General features: G+C 45.2%; 1 protein-coding gene across 6 annotated transcripts in view; it reads right to left on the bottom strand.

The window, feature by feature from the left end:
• Window positions 1-1801: 1801 nt before the first annotated feature.
• Window positions 1802-19089, bottom strand: part of rps24 (ribosomal protein S24) — a 79455-nt gene continuing 62167 nt past the window's right edge. For 5 of the 6 annotated variants that reach the window (XR_005941618.1, XR_005941616.1, XR_005941620.1 and 2 more), the window contains 2 exons: window positions 18159-18327; window positions 1802-2363 (listed from right to left, as the gene is read on the bottom strand). The gene's annotated coding sequence lies outside the window, so the exon portion shown is untranslated. The remainder of the gene's footprint in view (window positions 2364-18158; window positions 18328-19089) is intronic. The other variant, XR_005941617.1, reaches the window with a different exon arrangement.

Genomic DNA, 19089 nt, shown 5'->3' with positions numbered 1-19089 from the left:
TACCTTTAACTTCACACTCAAAGGCAAAATATCCCTCCATACCTTTTAGGATCAATGCTGCAATATAGAACAATGAGCTCCCAGTTTCTTGCCTCATGCTTTGACCAGGTAAACTTAAAGAGCTCCTAGTAACACTCACTAAAAGAACACTTTGCACAGCATTGAAAAGGTCACTAGATCCTGTACAGTTCAATCCCATCCTTAAAATTACTGCAGAGATGCTACATTTTAAAGACTGGGATACCAGTAGCATTTCCTTTATCAAACATTGATTTGATTATAATGTTTGTAAAGTATGGTTATAAAGAAACTTAAAGAATATAATTCCTCCCTGAATCGTGTTTTTAAATAATTGCCAGAGATGTACTCATTATTTCAACTAAGGGGCAAAAAAAAAGGCCTCACTTGAAAGCTACTGCCCACAACTTTGACTATTTATTGGCGGAACATCATACAAACATACGAATTGGGAGCAGGAGTAGGCCATTCGGCCCCTCGAGCCTGCTCCGCCATCCAATAAGATCATGGCTGATCTGATTGTAACCTCAACCCCACATTCCTACCTATCCCCGATAACCTTTCATCCACTTGTTAATCAAGAATCTATCTCGCCCTGCCTTAAAAATATTCAAAGACTCTGCTTCCACTGCCTTTTGAGGAAGAGAGTTCCAAAGACTCACAACCCTCAAGACAAAAAAATTCTCCTACCTCTGTCTTAAATGAGCGACCCCCTAGTTCTAGGTTCTCCCACAAGAAGAAACATCCTTTCCACATCCACCCCGTCAAGACCCCTCAGGATCTTAAAGGTTTCAATTAAGTCGCCTCTTATTCTTCTAAACATCAATCATAGATTTGGATTGGTCCAACCCCTTAACCAATACCAATGGATCTGGAGAAAAACACAATGGGCGGGATTTTCCAGCCCCGCCCACCACCAGAATCGTCCATTCCCACCGAAAGTCAATGGACTTGTGGTAGGGCCTCCAACCTCCCTTGGTGGATCCTGCCACAATGGGGTCAAAAATCCCGGCTTGACACATACTGAAATTAAGCAATTTGGAATAGCTCATAGGCTACAAGACACTGGTTTTGGATGTTAAGCCAACTGGAGCTTTCAAGACAGAGATTAATACGTTTGACCTTGTTAAGGGCATCAGGGATATGGAGCAAAGAGAATGGAGTTGAGATACAGATTAGGCATGGTTTGTGAATGGTAGAACAGGAAGGCTGGGTTGAATAGCCTACTCCTGTTCCTAATGTTTCCAAATCTTGGAGACTACCAAGGAGGATGAACGTCAAAGATGAAACATAGGCTGGAGAAGACTACAGAGATAAACAAACCAGTGAGAGATTTGAACACAAAGACAAGATTATTAAAATCAAGAAATTCATGGACTGGAAGCCAGAAACACCTGGACAGTTACAGCTGCAAGCAGACGTGAATTAAACTTGGCCCTTTGAACGTTGGCATTAAATTTATCATTGTGATCTTTTCTAGTAGCTTTTCAAACTGGAGTCCCTAAACCCCAGGACCAAGTCAGGGAGTGGGTGGGGAGCTAAGTGTGCAAGAGGCCATCAGATTTCTCTGAGACTGTCATCTGGATTCTATATTTTGTGAGTTTGTTTACTCACTTGTATACTATTTCTGTTCTACGTTAGTAATGAAACATATCGCACATTGAAGCACTGGGTAGTTTACACTGCTTTATTTTGGAACTGAGACCACACAAGCGCTCTAGTTAAGAGTGGCATGAAATGTTAGCATTGTGTGCTCTAACACAAATAACATGTTCCATCATAATTAAGCATATAATTTGTATTTTATTACCCTATTATGAGACACTAACAGGCCATTTCCAATGCCATGATAAATGCCATGTTTTAACAGACTTCATTATAGAACAGCATTAAAAAACCTCAGCTGATCCAGAAACAATTTCAAATGATGGCATTTTTTGCACTGTCTGTCGAGTTTTCAGGACAGCAGAGGGGGAGCAGTTGGTTTCCTGATGCTCTCTTCCTGTCCACTCACTTGAATGCCCCCTGCTTCCTTGTGAACACTGTCTGCTTCTTCTGCTATGAAGACCACAGGTCCAATACCAGATGCTGATGGGTCCCTTGTACTGCCACTTCTGCATTGATTTGAAGTGATTTCTGCTTCAAGGTATCACCAATGTGACAGTGCAGTACTCCAGTTGGGCTCATCCTTATTTCCTTAGGAAGCCTGCTGAGACCACACAAAAGTATATCACCAATACGGTGAAACCACCTTTAAGTGGGGCTTTCGATTTTTTTTTGCTGTATGTCCCACTTTAAAATCTTTGTGTTTGAACCAGGTTCGAGTTCGGTTCCTCAGGTGCTCGCTACAACAACAAAAACATCCATTTATACAGCACTTTTAACACTGGAAAGATGTCATGGCCAGGTGAGGAGGAGTGAACTGGTTCCCCTTTATTCAGCCTCTTCTGTTGGTCACAACATAGGTTTAAGTTTCTTTTTTCACACAAGGATATGGCTTTTCCAAATCCAAATGTATTTAACTATTTAAGCTGTGAGCAATAAGTAGCCAATCAAACAAAGATTTGATTGAGTCAAAGAAAGAGCAAATTTTGTGACAAACTAAACCCGAAAAAATAATAAAAATGCGACATCAAGCATTCGGCCCTCATACAATCATTCGGACCCATGCACACACACACAGACACACTCGCACGCACGCACAGACACATATGCATGTACAGACACACGCACGCACACATGCAGACACACATACACTCACACACACACACACACACACACACACACACACACACACACACACACAGGAGTACCCATGATTAGGGAAATTAGAGTCCAATAAAAAAAAGTTAAAAGAATATATGGTTAAGTGTCCTTTGAGTGCCCTTGAGGCATAAATGTTTACATGTTGCGGCCAATTTGAATTAGTTGGTTTCATGGATGTGGTCACCTATAGAAAGTGTTGCAATTATTACAAGATCTCGGTTCACTGGTAGATTTCTCATAAGGTTGGCTTCCAAACTGGGTAATACACTTGTTCCAAAAGAGATAGAGAGAGAAAGAAAGAGAGAGAGAGAGAGAGAGACAGAGAGAGAGAGCCCAGCATTCAGCCAGTTTCCGTTGCTGTAAGACTTCTTGCAATCTCTCTGCAGTGGCTGCAGCCTGGCCTGTTATACTTCACCCATTGTGAATTTCCAAGGGGCTTTGGGCATGTCTGTCTGTGACAGCCATTGTTTCAATATCCAGCACTTTGCATTTTAATGTCTCTTCCTTAGATAGTGACGAGTTTCGATGGATCTCTGAATTATAGGAAATGTCTCTCTCTTCACACTCCCCTGAGGGTGCCTTGTTTGTTTCTCACCTTTACCTTGGAAGGTGGCCTTGAGTGTTTAAGTAGTTTGTTCTGTCTCATTGCAAATGGCAAAATTCTCAGTCAGTTGAAAGTCTGAAAATCATATTTTCACAAATAAAGGGGCATAGCCTCATGACAAGGGTCACAAGACACTTCACAGGAGCATTATCAAACAAAATTTGATTCATAGTCACAAAGGGAGATATTAGGAGAGATGACTAATAGTTGTACAGCCAATGAAGAGCTCAAGTCATGTTGTAAATTTCAGGAAACGTAGTGGTCAATTACATACAGCAAGATTTCGCAAACAAGAATGAGGTAAATAACCTGACCAACTGTCCAGGGACAGTCAAAGAATAAGACTAACATTCAGGTTGAGTTAAGCTGGGACATAATTTTTGAGCGCAATTGGTTTTTAACCCCCGCTGCGCCCTGACTGAATTAAAGGAGTCATTGCTAAGCTAAAAAATTAAGAAAGATACTTCAAGGAGCAAATTTTGGATGGCTGTGCGATAGAATGACCTTTGGAACACTAAGCACACTATGTCCTTATTCCATAACAAGAATTGCATAATGGTTTTATACAGTGACACTCTGATTGACTAGAAGGTCAATCTGCGTTCTTCAGGGTACAGAGCGGTCACTGATAGATCAGGATAGTGAGGAACAAAAGTGGCTGGAAAAGGACAGCTCCACTATTCTACAAAATTCCAGCTTCTAGCTTGTGCAAGTCATACACTGGGAAACAAAATGTTAATGATTCATTGCGGCCACTGTTGGTACATAAAAATAATAAGGCAGTGTGTTCAGAGCAGGGCCTGATGCGCCCCTGAGAAAGCCTACATCCAAATACCATACTGTGTCTCACATGCCCTGTAACCCTGGCAACAAGCAAAACACGAGGCACAAACCATTAAAAGTAATAGAGAATTCTGATCCCTGTTGGCAAGAAGCATTCAAGTAGTCAAGAAATCAACAGAGTTAATGATTTGATTGCAGCATCAGGCTTACTGTGCACCATGATCAACTCTTTGGCCAAACTCACAGGATTGAGATGCAACAGTGTCTGAACGATGGGCAAATGGAGGTGGGGGAATGGAATTGTGGATCACTCCAAACTTTGATTATTTTGTATAGCATTTGGTCAGACTATGTTTTACTGCCCACATTTCTGAAGCTGCTGGGGCTTCTCACTTCAGATTAAATACTGAGTTTTAATTTATTGTCAGCTAATTACCAGAAGTAAGATCTCTCTTAAAAATCAAATTGATTCAACAATGTCCGGTAAAAAAAAGAGGAGCAGCAAATGTTGGTTTGGAGGAATACAGGACCAGGAAAGATGCCAGCACTGAGAATACCTGTCAAGAACATATAAATTCTCGCTTACTGGATTTGATGGCTTACATGATAAAACAAACCACTGGGAAAGCTAAAAATACTTTCAATGAAATGGGGACATTAAATTTCATTGTATGTAACATTGTCTTTAACTGATGCATTGAAATAATTATTTGTCTTTATTTAATTAAGGAAAGTGAGTTGTTGTGATCAGGCTTTTCTGCCATTTTCTGTGGTCAATCCCAAATGTGTCACACTTACTGTGTGCTGTGTAACTGGCTGTTGGGGAGTCACAATCTTATATAGAAAGTCCCTGAAAATACCAGTTTCTGAATGAAGTGATTATAAAGTCCACTTGATTGGCACCCCATCTGCCACCTTAAATATTCACTCCCTCCACTATCAGTGCACCGTGACAGCAGTGTGTACCATCTGCTAGATGCACTGCAGGAGCTCAGCAAGGCTCTTTTGACATGACAGTACCTCCCAAACCCATAACTTTTACCCTGAGAAGAGCAAGGGCAGCTGACGCATGGGAACACCACTGCTTGCAAGTTCCATTCCAAGTCACATACCATCCTTACTTGGAAATATAGCACTGTTCCCATCACTGGGTCAAAATCCTGGAACTCCCTCCCTAACAGTACTGTGGGTGTACCTACACAACATGGATCGCAACAGTTCAAGAAGACAGCTCACCTTCTCAAGGGCAATTAGGGATGGGCAACAAATGCTGGTCTTGCCAATGATGCCAACATCCGATGAATGAGTAAAAAGTTGTGCTCCTGGTGAATGCTGAGGGATACATCTAGCATGTCTGTTCTTCATGTTGACTTTGCATTATTAGGTGTGATCAGCCTGTTTGAGTGGAGATAACTGTAGTGCCAACACTGTACTGGTGCGAGTCGCACAGCACTCAGGTTATGGGTAGAACTTTCCCGTTGTCGAGGGGGCGGGCCCCTCAGGTCCATGTGTAAAATGACACACGGTAAGGTTGAGCGAGCATCCTGACATCACCACGCGCCATCACAATATTTCACTGGGCAGGCGCGCAATGATGTCTGACGCTCGCCTGCCCTTAGTTAACGGGCCACTTAATCAACGCCGATTTTTCAGCACCCGTACAATCTTCGGGTCGGCACACAGGCGCAATGGGCAGGCGGGTAGGACACATTTGTATTAACCTCATCCACGGGCGGGATAAGAGGGCTCATTGGGGTCGTGAATGTGCACAGTCAAATATTTATTTTGGAAAGTTTTATGAACTTGCCTGTGTGATCTGCAATACTTCAGAATGCTTACCAGATGCTTTGTCTGGACTCTTAACCTCCAGGTCAGCTCTCTGCAGTGAGGAATCCTTTCTGGGCCTGCAGGTTTCAAGAAGCCTTCCCTTAGCCTGGAAATGGGAGCTGAACTGTCCACTGGAGGCACCTCCTCTGAGGAGGAAGGAAGGGCTAGAAGGGAGAGGAGGCCAGGAATGTACATTCAGCCTCCAGGGGAGCCACCTTTGGGAGGACAGGCGCAGGCACAAGGGGTGCAGGGCCAACAGGAAGTTCAAGGTGGAAGGGCCGCAGAAGACACCACTATCCTGCTGCCAGGGTATACAGGCGGCAAAGCAGCTACCTCAATATGTCTGAGATGCAGGGCCAAAGGTGGCTCTGTCTCTCAAGGGAGACGGTCAACTATAGCTGTCAGATGATAGGGCCTGAGATCTCCGCTAACTGTGTGGGTGGACACCCCATGCCGGTGGCTCTAAAGGTCACAGCTGCCCTCAACTTCTATGCCTCTGGCTCCTTCTAGGGATCGGTGGATGATCTTTGTTGTGTCTCCCAATCAGCTGTCCACATTTGTGTCAAGCAGGTTACAGACGCTCTATTCAGGCGTGCATTAACATTCATCCACTTCCATTGGGACCAGGCAAGCCAGACACAGCGAGCCAGAGGCTTTGCGGCCATTGCTGGCTTCCCCTGCATCCAGGGTGCTATAGACTGTACACATGTGGCCATCAAGGCGCCAGCAGGTGAGCCCGGTGCCTTTGTCAACAGGAAGCGCTTCCACTCCATGAACGTGCAGATAGTGTGTGATCACAGGATGCAGATTCTACAAGTCTGTGCAAGATACCCAGGCAGCTCCCATGATACCTACATCCTCAGACACTCCCGGGTGCCGGGGCTCTTCAGTGCTCCAGCCCGGCTGGATGGATGGCTGCTGGGTGACAAGGGCTATCCCCTCAGAAGGTGGCTCATGACACCTCTCCACCATCCAAGAACAGAAGCTGAGCAGCGGTACAATCGGAGCCTCCACAAGGGCTGTGGTGGAGAGAACTATCGGTCTTCTCAAGATGTGCTTCCAATGCCTGGACCGTTTAGGGGGCTCACTCCAGTACCCCCCAGATCATGTGTCGATGATAATGGTTGCGTGCAGCACTCTCCACAATCTTGTGCTGGAAAGGGGGGACACAATGGACGATGAAGATGTAGACACAGTGGCTGTGGCTGCACATGATGAGTCCAGCAGTGAGTCCGAGAATGAGCATGCACAGTGAAATGCTGAGGGGGTAGACGCCGACCCGGGCATACTGCAGGGAGGCAGGACACCCAGGAGGCTTTAATCTAATGAACCTTCAGCTAGCCAACCACAGACGGACCTCCAGGACAAGCCTGGGCTGTAGGCTCCATACTCGATATCTATGTGCCAAATCTTCCAGGTAAGCAACAGTAACTAAGGGCCTTGTTAATAAAGCTGAATGTCCAACTAGGCACTCATTGCAGTTTTGGACACCACACACATGCAGAAGAAAAGAGGCACATTCAGCCATGGTGACATATCTGAATTTAATATGTCAAGCAAAGCAACTTATTCCAAAAAAAAGACGTGTTACAAATCAAATAAAATCATAAGGGCCTCATCTCGGGCCAACACAAAAGCACCAGTGATAAACCCATGGTGTGTCTAAGGTGCATTATGTTTTTGTTTCCAGGTGCTCCGTCTTGGTGCTGCCCCATCGCTGGGAGTGGTATCTGAGCCAGCTGCTGACTCTGCTGTCCTGTTGGCCTCGATGACCTTGGTCGACCTCTGGCCCGTGGAGCCTGTGCTGACCTCGCCTGGGAGGGAGCTGCCAGTTCCACAGCTGGCACCTTCCCAGTCATCACAGCCTCACCGGATGGTACAATCACTAGGAGAGGGGGGAAGGAGCTGCCGCCCTGAGAGATGCCCGCAGAGACGCCAGGCAGCTGCTGCATTGACGTGAGGTTGCTTCAGACTCCCTGCTCACCGTGGATGGATGGGCACCGAGCTGAGGTCAATGCCGATGTGAGGGCTTGCTGGTCAGAGCGCATCCCCAGGATGCCTTGGTGGGTCTCCTGGGGGAGCCTCTCCATGAAAGTCCCCAGTCTCTCCATAGAGGACACATAGCGCTCGGGCATGAGGCTCATTAATTCGATGATCATCTGTGTAGACTCCTTCACCAAGCCAAGCATAGCCTCATATATCTCTCCCAGATGCTCCCACACACCCGGCCACATTTCCTGCCCCTACTGTGTCATGGACAACTCCAGAGGCACATCATCAGGCACCGACTGAGCATCTGCCTGGTCCCCTGCAGTCCCTCAACTGCTGGTGCCATGGGCACTCTGTCTCTGCCAGCTCCTCCAATGACTGTGAAGTGACCTCACCACTGTGTCCCAGGACACTAGCCGAGGTTCTAATTCCCACCGAGGTGCTAGTATCTGTGCTGGTGCCTGCCTCACAGAAATTATGTGACACTGGTGAGACTTCAGGCCCCTCAGGCTCCTCCTCCCGGCCCTGCTGAAAGGAAGAATAAGGACATTGGGCCACTTAGCGCGGAGACAATGTCAAAGTGCATCCCTGTCCCCCGGATCATTATGCGCTCATCCTTCTATAACCAATGGTCAAGCCATGTTGCAAAATTAAATAATTTAACATTCAGCAGCGCTATGGCTGTTGGGAGAACAATGCTGACCTCACTGTTGTGTATAAATACCTGGCTGTGGCACCCCAGCCTCACCAACACCTGTGGACCTGGGCGCATGGCGCATCTCCAGATCCAGGGCCTCCTGCTGGAAGCGGCTAAGAACGGCAATCTGCACCTGGCCGTCACCAGTCCTCACCCGCTCTGCCGCGTTATGCGCATTCTTCTCCTGAAAATGAGAGATGAACATTGATTAGTGCAAATTGTACATGGACTCTCTTCGCACACAGCCCACCCCAACCAGAGCGGGACATACCAGGGCTCCAGTGCCTCCTCACCCCGCTGCTGACAAACACTCACACAAAGGTGCTGGACCTGTTCTCCACACGCCCACCACAGCCCTTGCCCACATGCTGCTTACATCACATTAGGCACCATACGGTATACCCTTCCATAGCAAGGAGGCGCAAACACGTGGAGTGCAAAGGGCAGCAGGTGGTTCGTTGCCACGCCACCTTGAAGCTCCCCTCCCAGCATCTCATCACCCTGACTTGGACATGTCCTGGAGTTCAAGCACTGCGCCTGGGTACAGTCCTCCAGGTTATCCCCACACCGGTCATGTGGGACTCAGTGTAACAAATGCTGCGGGGGCAAAACCCATCTCTTCCTCACCCTCTCAGGCTGACCTTGGCATGGGCAATATCTGCTGGCCCTCCCAGCAAAGGACACATGCCGTCAATGATTCAGTGCAGTCACTACACTCAGACTTAGGGGCGGGGGGGTGCAGCAGGGGGGAAAGCCAACCTGCTGAGTTACATGACCAATGTCAACATGGTCCTCAACCTGCCTGAGCGTAACAAGTTGTTGAAGCGCTTGCGACACTGGATCCAGGTGCACCGCACCACATCGCAGGAGCTCACCACCTCCTCCCAGGGACGTTTCATCATGTGGGGGGGCCTCCTCCTCCCATCCTGGGGAACCAGGACTTCCCACCAAGCAGCCACCTCCTTGAGGAGGGCAGCAAGGCAGTCACCTGAAAAACAAGGGGCACACTGGCCCCCTGCCCTACCCTCCAGACTGGCCTGCTCACCAGAAGCCCTTTGCTGTGGCCTTGCACTTACAATTGTGAGCACCCTGGAAAAGGCTGCCAGGACTTCATTGCAACAGGCTCTCGGGTCGCCACTGGACCCGGCGGTGTGTGCACGCCCACTCCCGCTATCCTCAGGAGTCATGAAATACGCTGGGCGGGCCTTAATTGGCCCACCTATGTAAAATGGCGGCGCGGACCTGATCGCGGGCGACAATCGGGTCTGCGCCTGTCCACACCTGCTCCGCACCTCCCCGCACCACCCCCCACCCACCCCCTCCCCACCAGAAAATTCAGACAGTAGGTGGACAGGGTATTTGAATGTGAGAGTCTGAATTTGTGCACACTTGGTAATGGCACATACGCACCTTCCTTCAGAATTCACTGGATGGGAGGGCACAACATCATCTGATTTTTCACCTCTTTAGCTCAGGGGTGGGTAATAACTGCTCTGACCAACACTGGGGATTGGGTCCCTCAGCAGAGGATGATGATAAAACATGGGATCTTTCACAATAGTTGACAACTTGCCAACTCAGCCCATTCTAACCATTGACAGTGGGTTCAGCTACCAGTCAACATTGTGTTGATGGAGGGACAAAGATTGCTCCCTAACTCCTATGCCTTTCTAAGCTCATGAATAAACACTTCCATTTTCTTGTTCTTGACTGGGAACAGACATCTGCGCGCATCCATGTCTTTCATCATCCTATTTGACCCTGAGTTGAGCATCCGACCCTATAGTCGCTCCATCACAAATACCAGCTACTGCGACTCCTGTAGTACTGAGCATCTCTGTTCCTGTTTCAATCTATCTGCTGCTGAAAACCTCGTTGATGCTTTTGTTACCATCAGACTCGACTTTTCCAACGCTCTCCTGGGCAGCCTCCCAAAAACCTGAGCTGATCCAAACTCTGCTACCTGTATCGTGAACAGCACCAAGTCCCACTCATCCATCATCTCTCTGCTTGCTGACCTACATGGACTCCCAGGGCAGAATTTTCTGCCTGTCAGGTGGGCAGGCCCGACCCAATCTCCAGTGGGTGGGGAGCTGATCCCCACCAGGGAAGTGGGCCCCGCCGCCATTTTATGTGGGTGGGCCAATTAAGGCCCGCCCAGCGTGACGAATGCTGAGAAGCGCAGTGCACTTTCCTGTACGGGCAGTGGGGGGATTCCCTAAAAGCGAGCGTGCGCTCTTTCTCGCATGCACACAAAAGAGCGCACATCTCCCTGAGGCTAAGTGCTGCCTCAGGGAGATCGCCTGGGCTTTGAAAAATATTAAAAACAGAAGAAGAAAAATCCCTTCATAATTTACAGAATAACTTTATTAAACCCTGCATGAAACCTGGATGAGGTTTCATGTTTTTTCTATTGCCCACCGGGGCTCCTGGCCTGCCCACCAGCCTTAAGGTTGGACGGGCAGGTCCTTTAATTGGTTAAATGATCCTGTCAATGGCCTCAATTGGCCAATGACAGGTCAGCGGGCAGACAGCTGATTTTGCTGTGTCCACGCCTGCCTGAAAATTTAAATGGGGCAGGAAGAGGTCGGGGGTTCCACCCAACATCATCCCGCATCATTTTATGTATCAGCGAGCAGGCCCCGCCCCCTGCTCGCCGATGGGAAAATTCTGCCCCCAGTATGCAATGCCTTGATTTTAAAATTCTCATTTTTTGTTCAAATCCTTCCATGATCTCACCCATCCCTATCTATGTAATTTCCTCCAGCCCTACAAACTTCCAAGGTATCTGTACCCCTCTAATTCTGGACTCTTGAGCATCCCAATTTCTTTGCTTCATCATTGGCAGCCATGCCTTCAACCAGCCAAGACCGGAGTTCTGGAATTGCCTCTTTAATATTCTCCCTCCTCTTTGAAGTCGCTTCTTAAAACCTATTTCTTTGACCAAGCTTTTGATCACCTATCCTAACTGTGAATTCAGTGGGACAGTTTATCTGATAACGCTCCTATGATGAGGACAAAGATTGGAACTTCAATATGCAGGGATACAGGAAGCCAGTCTCATATCATGTCCAGTTCAGGCATGTCATATTATGAACTTTTAATCAATACTTTTAAAAATTGGATACAAACGAGCTGTTAAGATGGCTACTGCAAACATGTGACTTTTGGCATTTGGACTGCAGACAGTATCAAGTCTCCAGCCAATACCTAATTAAATATGGGCATGGGGAGGGTACCTCACAGCTATTTGTGGAATTCACACATCTCATTGTTTAAGGATGGGCCAAAACCTAAAGACTATGGAGTTTCCAGCCTGCCTGTCTCCATGTTTCATACTGGACAAAAGGGAAGATCGGAACTGATGGGCCACTATCAACTTCCCATTGTATCCAAATTAGACTGGGTGGGCGTCAAAATGTTAACCCAGTGATCATGTGATTGAATCTGGTTTTAGGGACTGCACCCTCCTGACCCAAGGACCCATCCGGCGCAACCACTAGGTGGCAGGATGTGGGGGGAGCGCATGGCAAAAAACTGAATGAACTATTCACGAAACTAAGTTGGTAAATAAACAGGCTTCAGTTCAGCAGTGAGAATGAAAGGTCTGGATATACATCCACATACACTGGCATACACATAGATTTCCATGTATTTACATCGCAGTCTTTCCCAATATTTCATATTATATTCCTCATTCTGTTTCTGGTGCCAGTTTTACAAATTTGTCCATCTACATAATTATTCCAAAAGTGTGAACCAGTAAGTAATATTGACGAACATAATTTAATCTAGCCCTCTCTTTTGTAAAGATTATTAATTGTGTAAATTACACATAAAATCATCTAGTAACTGTTGCAGAAGCTCACAGTATTACATCATGGGAGCCATATCACACATTATAATGTGCAATTCCTCTAGAATACATCCTGTGAAAAGTGTATATCAGTGAGAATATTCTCCTTTATTCTCATATTTATCATCAATTTTATCCTTTCTCAAATCTAATAATAAATGCAAAATTTTTATTCATGCCAATGCATAATATTCATTTTTGTGGGGGGTGAGAAGGGGCGCAAGGCTGAAGGTTCATCTGGAGTGTCGAATGCTCTTGCACCAACTCTGCCCGGATCCGGTAGATCCATCAGAACCATCAGTCGTCAGCCAGCCTGAGAACCAGACTCTGAAGCTAGCTGCAAGTCACCAAGCAGCCAAAGTACTTAACCTGTTCCAGTTTCAAAGTTCACTTGAGAACCAACCTCCTAGATGTTCAACTACAAGAAACCTCACAACCTGCTGTGAACCCTTTGCTTTACAAGACCCTCACTTCAACTTTAAACAATTGAATCCATTCAAGAAACCACAGGCCTGCCACATGGTAGACCAGAAATCGTAAATCAGAGAATGAAGTAACTGTAATCTCTAAGAGTGCACTATCTTTATCTTATCCGATCTTTATGTGTGTCCGTGTGTGTGTGTGTGTGTGTGCGCGCATGTGTGACAGAATGTATGATGTTGTGTACTTTGGGGTAAGTGCGTGAGAATAAATAGCCTCTTATTTTAAACTTACAAATGCTTTCTGCCGAATTATTCAATTGGAATACATGCTCCAAGGGTAAAAAAAATACACATCCCTTTCCATACAAAACATACTGACTACAAGCAGTAAGAGAGCAAATACATTCTGTCTGTCACAGTAGTTAGGAGAAAACAGGGTGATGGGCAAGTGCAACAGGGTATGAGTGGCCCAGCTGAAGTGTATGGAGACTAGGAGTCCTGCAAGAGAGGCTTTGAATTCTGTAGATGATGAAAGCTTGGAGAAGGGTTTTGATAGGCAACTGGGGAAGGAGCTAGATGCAATGGCAGGTAACGTTGTGGAGGCAGATATAGGCATTGTTGGTGATGGGCAAGATTTCTGAACCTGAGCTCTGTTTTGATTTGCAAGATTTTGAATGACCTGATTCAGCCCAAGCAAGTGGGTAAGGAGAGAATGAAGTCCATGGCAGGGGGCAAAATTTATCTGGGGGTCAAAAGAAATGGAACCGGTCATCTCAAAGTTCTATTATGGGGTTTTGACTCATCTGTCACTTTTGTTGCCTCTGAGGAAGTTTGACAGCAGCGATCATGAAGTCATGTGGGTTACACCTGGGCGTGCCACTCACTCTTATCATTGCAAAAGAAATGTTCAGATCAATGTTAAACACAGACAGATAATCCACGAGTTCTTTGCAGCAACATTCCCCCACAGTTTTTATCATCTCCTCTATCTTAGTAAAGTTAAAAGCAAAGGCAAGGAAATAAATCCCAAAGAAGTTAGGAAGCAGTGTAGATGATAAAGCCTGTCAGCTTTCATTGTCAATTTCATATATCCGTTCAAAGAACAACATCTATAAATAATTTTACAAAGATAAAACAGCTATAAAATATATGGGGAGACCTCCCTCTGTGTGTTGGGTGTAACATCCTAAATTAATCAGCATTTTGATTTTAAAAGTACAAAAATTCCTTCTCATTAATTTAATTGATAACGCTCCTGTTAAGTGCCTTGAGACGTTTTACTGTGTTAATGGCTCTGGCAAGTAGTTGGAGGTATCTGATAACATTTCCAATCTGTGTGCAATATAAAAAAATGTTTAATTGCAATTGTCTTTTCATTCACAGGACTACCAACTTCAGCAGTGTTAAAATGAAGACAGAGTGTGTTTAAGTAATTTATTGACTTGTACAGTGTACTGAGAATTATGGCTTTAGTGTCCCCTTGGTCCTGTAATGCCAAGCACTCACTAATCTATCACTGGTATCCTCGAGTGCTTACTGTGCGACAGTTGCCAGAAGGCATAGTAAAACAAATAATGACGGTCATTTTCTGGTAATAATACTCAATTGCTGTCTCATGTTACAAAAACGATCTCTAAACTCTGTAATCACTAAATATGGTAGTGGAAACCCTTTAACATTGAGTTCATGATAGCTGCCAATTCCATGTTTGGTGTCAGTCCTAATAGGTAATTTAATTTTGTCTATTCAATCAAATTTGTGTAGGCACAGGTTAAGTCGCTGGGATGAGGACCCAGCCAAATTTGAGTAATGTGTCAGAACAGCTGTTTACTGGTAACATGCAAACTATAATCTTTAAATATCACAGGATGGAGATTGGATGTTTTCACCACAAACTGGGTGCCGGGAATGATCCCAGCAGCAGAACAGTTAGGCCCAAAGCCCTGGGGTTGCATTTAAATTAGGATGGCAAATTGTGAGGACCTGCTGCAAGTTTTTAGGCTGCTCCCCAGCAGCGGGAGCATTGTGCAACGAGCTGGCAGCTGCCTCAGGAAGGCCCCAGCAGGAGAAGAGGAGGAAATTACAAAGGAGTAGGAGCCAGGAGGAGAAACGTCTTTTGGTGGATCATCCCTTTTATAAGTACAGCCGGTCAGGCCACGTGCAGATCCGGTTAATGTGGGCACAGTTAGCCCCATCACCAGTTATGCTCCAGGGAGCCCAGCTTCAGGAAGGGGTCCTAAAACGGCTTTGCTGTTAGGCGACTGCCAGGGACACCTGGAAAAGACATCCCTGTGGGCAGAACTTTTCGCTCGGCCTGCGGGCGCGTGCCCGATATGCTCGAGCGTAAAGCAGCGCGCAATGACGTCAGGCGAGCGCCCTGAAGGCGTGGCATGCTCACGCGATATTTCGGTCGGCGGGCACGCGCCAAAGTCGGAAGAGCGCCTGCCAAGGATTAAGAGGGCTATGAAGCCCATTAACGGCGCAATTAACTGGGAATTTTCACTGGACAATTTGGGCAAATTGACCAGGCGGCCTTTAGCCTTTTTCAGGAAACCTCACCCATGGGGCGGGATGAGGTTTCCGTGTTGTATGTGTTGACGTGACTGCTTCTGCTGTGTGGGCATTCTTTCACAGTTTTCAAAATCTTTATTTTTTTTGTATTTAAATTCTTCAGCTCCCTGAGGCAGCTCCCTGCCTGCTGGGAGCTTTCATTCTGCGCTCCCCCACACCCACACCGACTTCAGCGCTTGCCCTCCTCCAGCCCCCAACCCAGGCAGTGCTGTTCATATCAGTGTGCGTTTCATGCCAGCTGGCCGTTAAATGGCCAGCCAGCGTGAAATCGCGGCCGGCGGTCCATTTCCTGACCCACCGATCGCATTCCCCCCACTGATCTGAAAATCCAGGCCTATGTCTTTAAGGCACTGAGGATTTGTTTTGTATCCATTTTCTACTTGGAATACAATCGTAAGATCCAATTTCTAAGCCTAGGAATCCTAAAGTGGAAATTAGGTAAATTCTGCAAGCACGATAATAAGAATATTAATGACAGTCACTGTCAGAAACCTAGTGGATTTTGCAGTAGCTTGATTTTAAGCACTCTGATGGATTTCCATACATGTCAGACTCAGCAAAGAAAAGGTAAAGCATAACGCCAAGAATTTCCATCCAATACAATAACAGCAAAAAAGTAGTCAAGCATGAAATTAAAACTACAGGAACCCCCTGCAGAGTTGAACAGGAGACTCAGGAGCTAGTTAATATGCTAAAGGTGTCAGTGGTGGCCCAGTGAGAGCACTCACACCTCTGATTCAGATGTTCTTGAGTTCAAGCCCCACTCCAGAGACTTGAGCACATAATCTAGGATGAGGGACTGCAGCATTGTCTGAGGCACGATGAGACATTAAACCAAATCACCATCTGCCCTCTTGGTTTAAAGTAAAAAAATCCCAAGATGCTATTCGAAAAAGAGTAGAGGAGTTCTCCAGGCATCCTAGCCAATATCTGTCCATCACTAACATATTTAAAACAGTTTATATCATTCCTGTTTGTGGGACTTGGCTGTGTGCAAACAGGCTCGCACATTTACATCAGAGACTGCTCAAGGTGTTTCTTTGATTTTGAAGTACTTTGCAACATCCTGAGGTTGTGAAAGGCATTATCCAAAGCAATTCTCCGTTCTTTTCTTCAAATGTCCACTTTTTGGAGATTTTTAATCAAGAAGAGCATTAATAGCATACAAAGCCACATCAAACATAGTTTTGTATGTGTTTTGGAACTTTGAGTTCAATGGTTAGAAGGTTCTAGATTGGCTAAAATGCAATAAATCTCTTGGACAGATGAAGTGATCTCAGAGTACTGGGAGAGACAAGTGAAAAGATTGGTAAACCACTGGTGGCCATTTTGAGATAATGAATGAACAGTGGGGAGTTCCAAATTGGTAAAGTAAGATATTCAGCCTCAAGAAGAGATGTTCCAGTGTTGGGTGTGGCAGGGAGGGAGGGTCTAACAGGGGTATTTCAGATACATAATTGAATAAAGTAAACTTAAGTACTGCTGAATAAAGCAATTTTTTGTCAAAGCTTTTCGTCTTGCACTCATCAGAACAATTCACAAGAAAATACCAATGTCAGAGGAGCAACATATTTATACTGTACGTGTAGTTTTAGCTATACAGGGCCCTGTTCTTTGCAGATAGAAAGAACATGTACACACATTGCATCTGTTTCAGCTAAACAAAATAAGTGACAGCCATTCACTGGTTCATTCCCCAGGGCAATGTCTTGACCAGAGTCTAGCTGCCTGGTTTAAATTTCAAACAATGCTTGGCAGTTAACTGTCAGTAACCATCAACTGATACATTCCCCAATGCCTCTACCAATCAGAATCCACTTGCTAACCAATCAGCATTTGCTTCTCATACAATATATATTTTTTAAATTCATTCTAGGAATGTGTGCTTCGCTGACTAGGCCAGCATTTATCGCCCATCCATAATTGTCCTCTAGAAGGTGGTGGTGGTAAATATGTTGTTTCCCTTGACATCGGCATTTTCTTGTGAATTGTCTTGATGAGTGCAAAATGAAAAGCTTCGACAAAAAAGTTTCTTTTTTCAGCAATACTCAAGTTCTGTCCTACCAAATAATTAAAAATAAACTTAAACAGTACTTTCAACGCATCAATAAAGGCATCTGGAAGCCAAATTCAGGAAAGGTGCTCACAAGTTTTCCTTTATACTGATGATTGTCAACAGCTAAACAGCTTGCCAAGGTGGGTAATTTAGGCCAGGACTAATTAAGAGAAATTAGATGTCATAATATGAAGATAATATTACTGAAAAAGGATGTTTTAGATGTTTGCAACAGGCAAAGTACTGACTGTACTCAACCAGCCCATGCTTGCAAAGCTCAGAGCATAGTATCCAACATTAGATATGATTCCATGATTGGACAACATTCACTAAACAATCTTGATTGTGCTAAGAATTACATTGACAACCTATTTAAGATTATCAGTCAGGTTCACAGTATGGCTTACATATATGTACTACAGCTGCATATATTCACACACAGAGCCCTTTCATTCACAGCGAAAAGAATATGTCCACACGTTGCACCTTTCTCAACTAAACAAAAGCTTGAGGGGACAGCCATTCACTTTTTCTTTCCCCATGGCAATGTCTTGACCAATCAGACTCACCTTGCCTGGTTTGAATAAAAACAAAGTTTGGCAGTTAACGGTTCCCTGGTCCATTATCCATGGCAACACTTCTAATTATCAGAAACCATTTGTTAACCAATCAGCATCCTCTTCTCGTGCAGTATAAATTGTTGTTCCCTTTGAGATTTGGTATTCTTGTGGTTCTGACCTGATGAGTGCAAAACAAAATTTTCGACAACATCTCTTTTCTCAGCAATTTTCAAGTTCTGTACTACCAAGTGACTGTATGAAGATAGTAAAAAAGAATTTGCATTTATTTTGCACTTCTCATGTTCTTAGGCACCAGCAGAGAACTTCCCAGCCAATTAAATTATGTTTCAAGAAATAAAAACAGAAAATGCTAGATAACTCTCAACACCCATCAGAACTGGATGGGAGGTCATTGATCCAAAATGCTAATTCTGTTTTTCTCTCTCTGCAGGTGTTGCCTGACTTGCTGAGTGGTTTTTTTATAGCTTTTTTTGTTTTTATTCTACATTGAGATTATAGCACAGATGATTTCCTCTTTAGTATGATTGTGCAACTTGGTGACCTTTCATCAATTACTTTTCAAGTGTAGTCACTGCTTCTCTGTAGGAAGCTCATTGGTATCTTTGAACTGGTTTTGAAGCATCCGGTGTCCATCTCAGACCTCACACAATGGCAAAACCATTTTTAATACCAGACAAAAGCCAGCAAACATGATCAGGTGGGGCCAGGATGCAAGGTCTAGAAAGCAGAAAACTTAAACTCAAAGGCCGGAATTTTACGTTCCGTGTGCGGGTGCACGCCTGAGTGTAATATGACGCACGATGATGTTAGGCGTGTGTCCCGACATCATCACGCACTCAATAATTGAAAGGCCTATTAAGGCCATCAAGAAGCCAATTAATCTGAAATTTACATTGCCCATCCAACCTAACGGTTATCA

The sequence above is a fragment of the Carcharodon carcharias genome, chromosome 28 (genome assembly GCF_017639515.1).
Source record: "Carcharodon carcharias isolate sCarCar2 chromosome 28, sCarCar2.pri, whole genome shotgun sequence".
Taxonomy (NCBI): Eukaryota; Metazoa; Chordata; class Chondrichthyes; order Lamniformes; family Lamnidae; genus Carcharodon; species Carcharodon carcharias.
The sequence above is the reverse complement of the archived record's forward strand: the minus strand, read 5'-3'. Positions and strand labels throughout refer to the sequence as shown.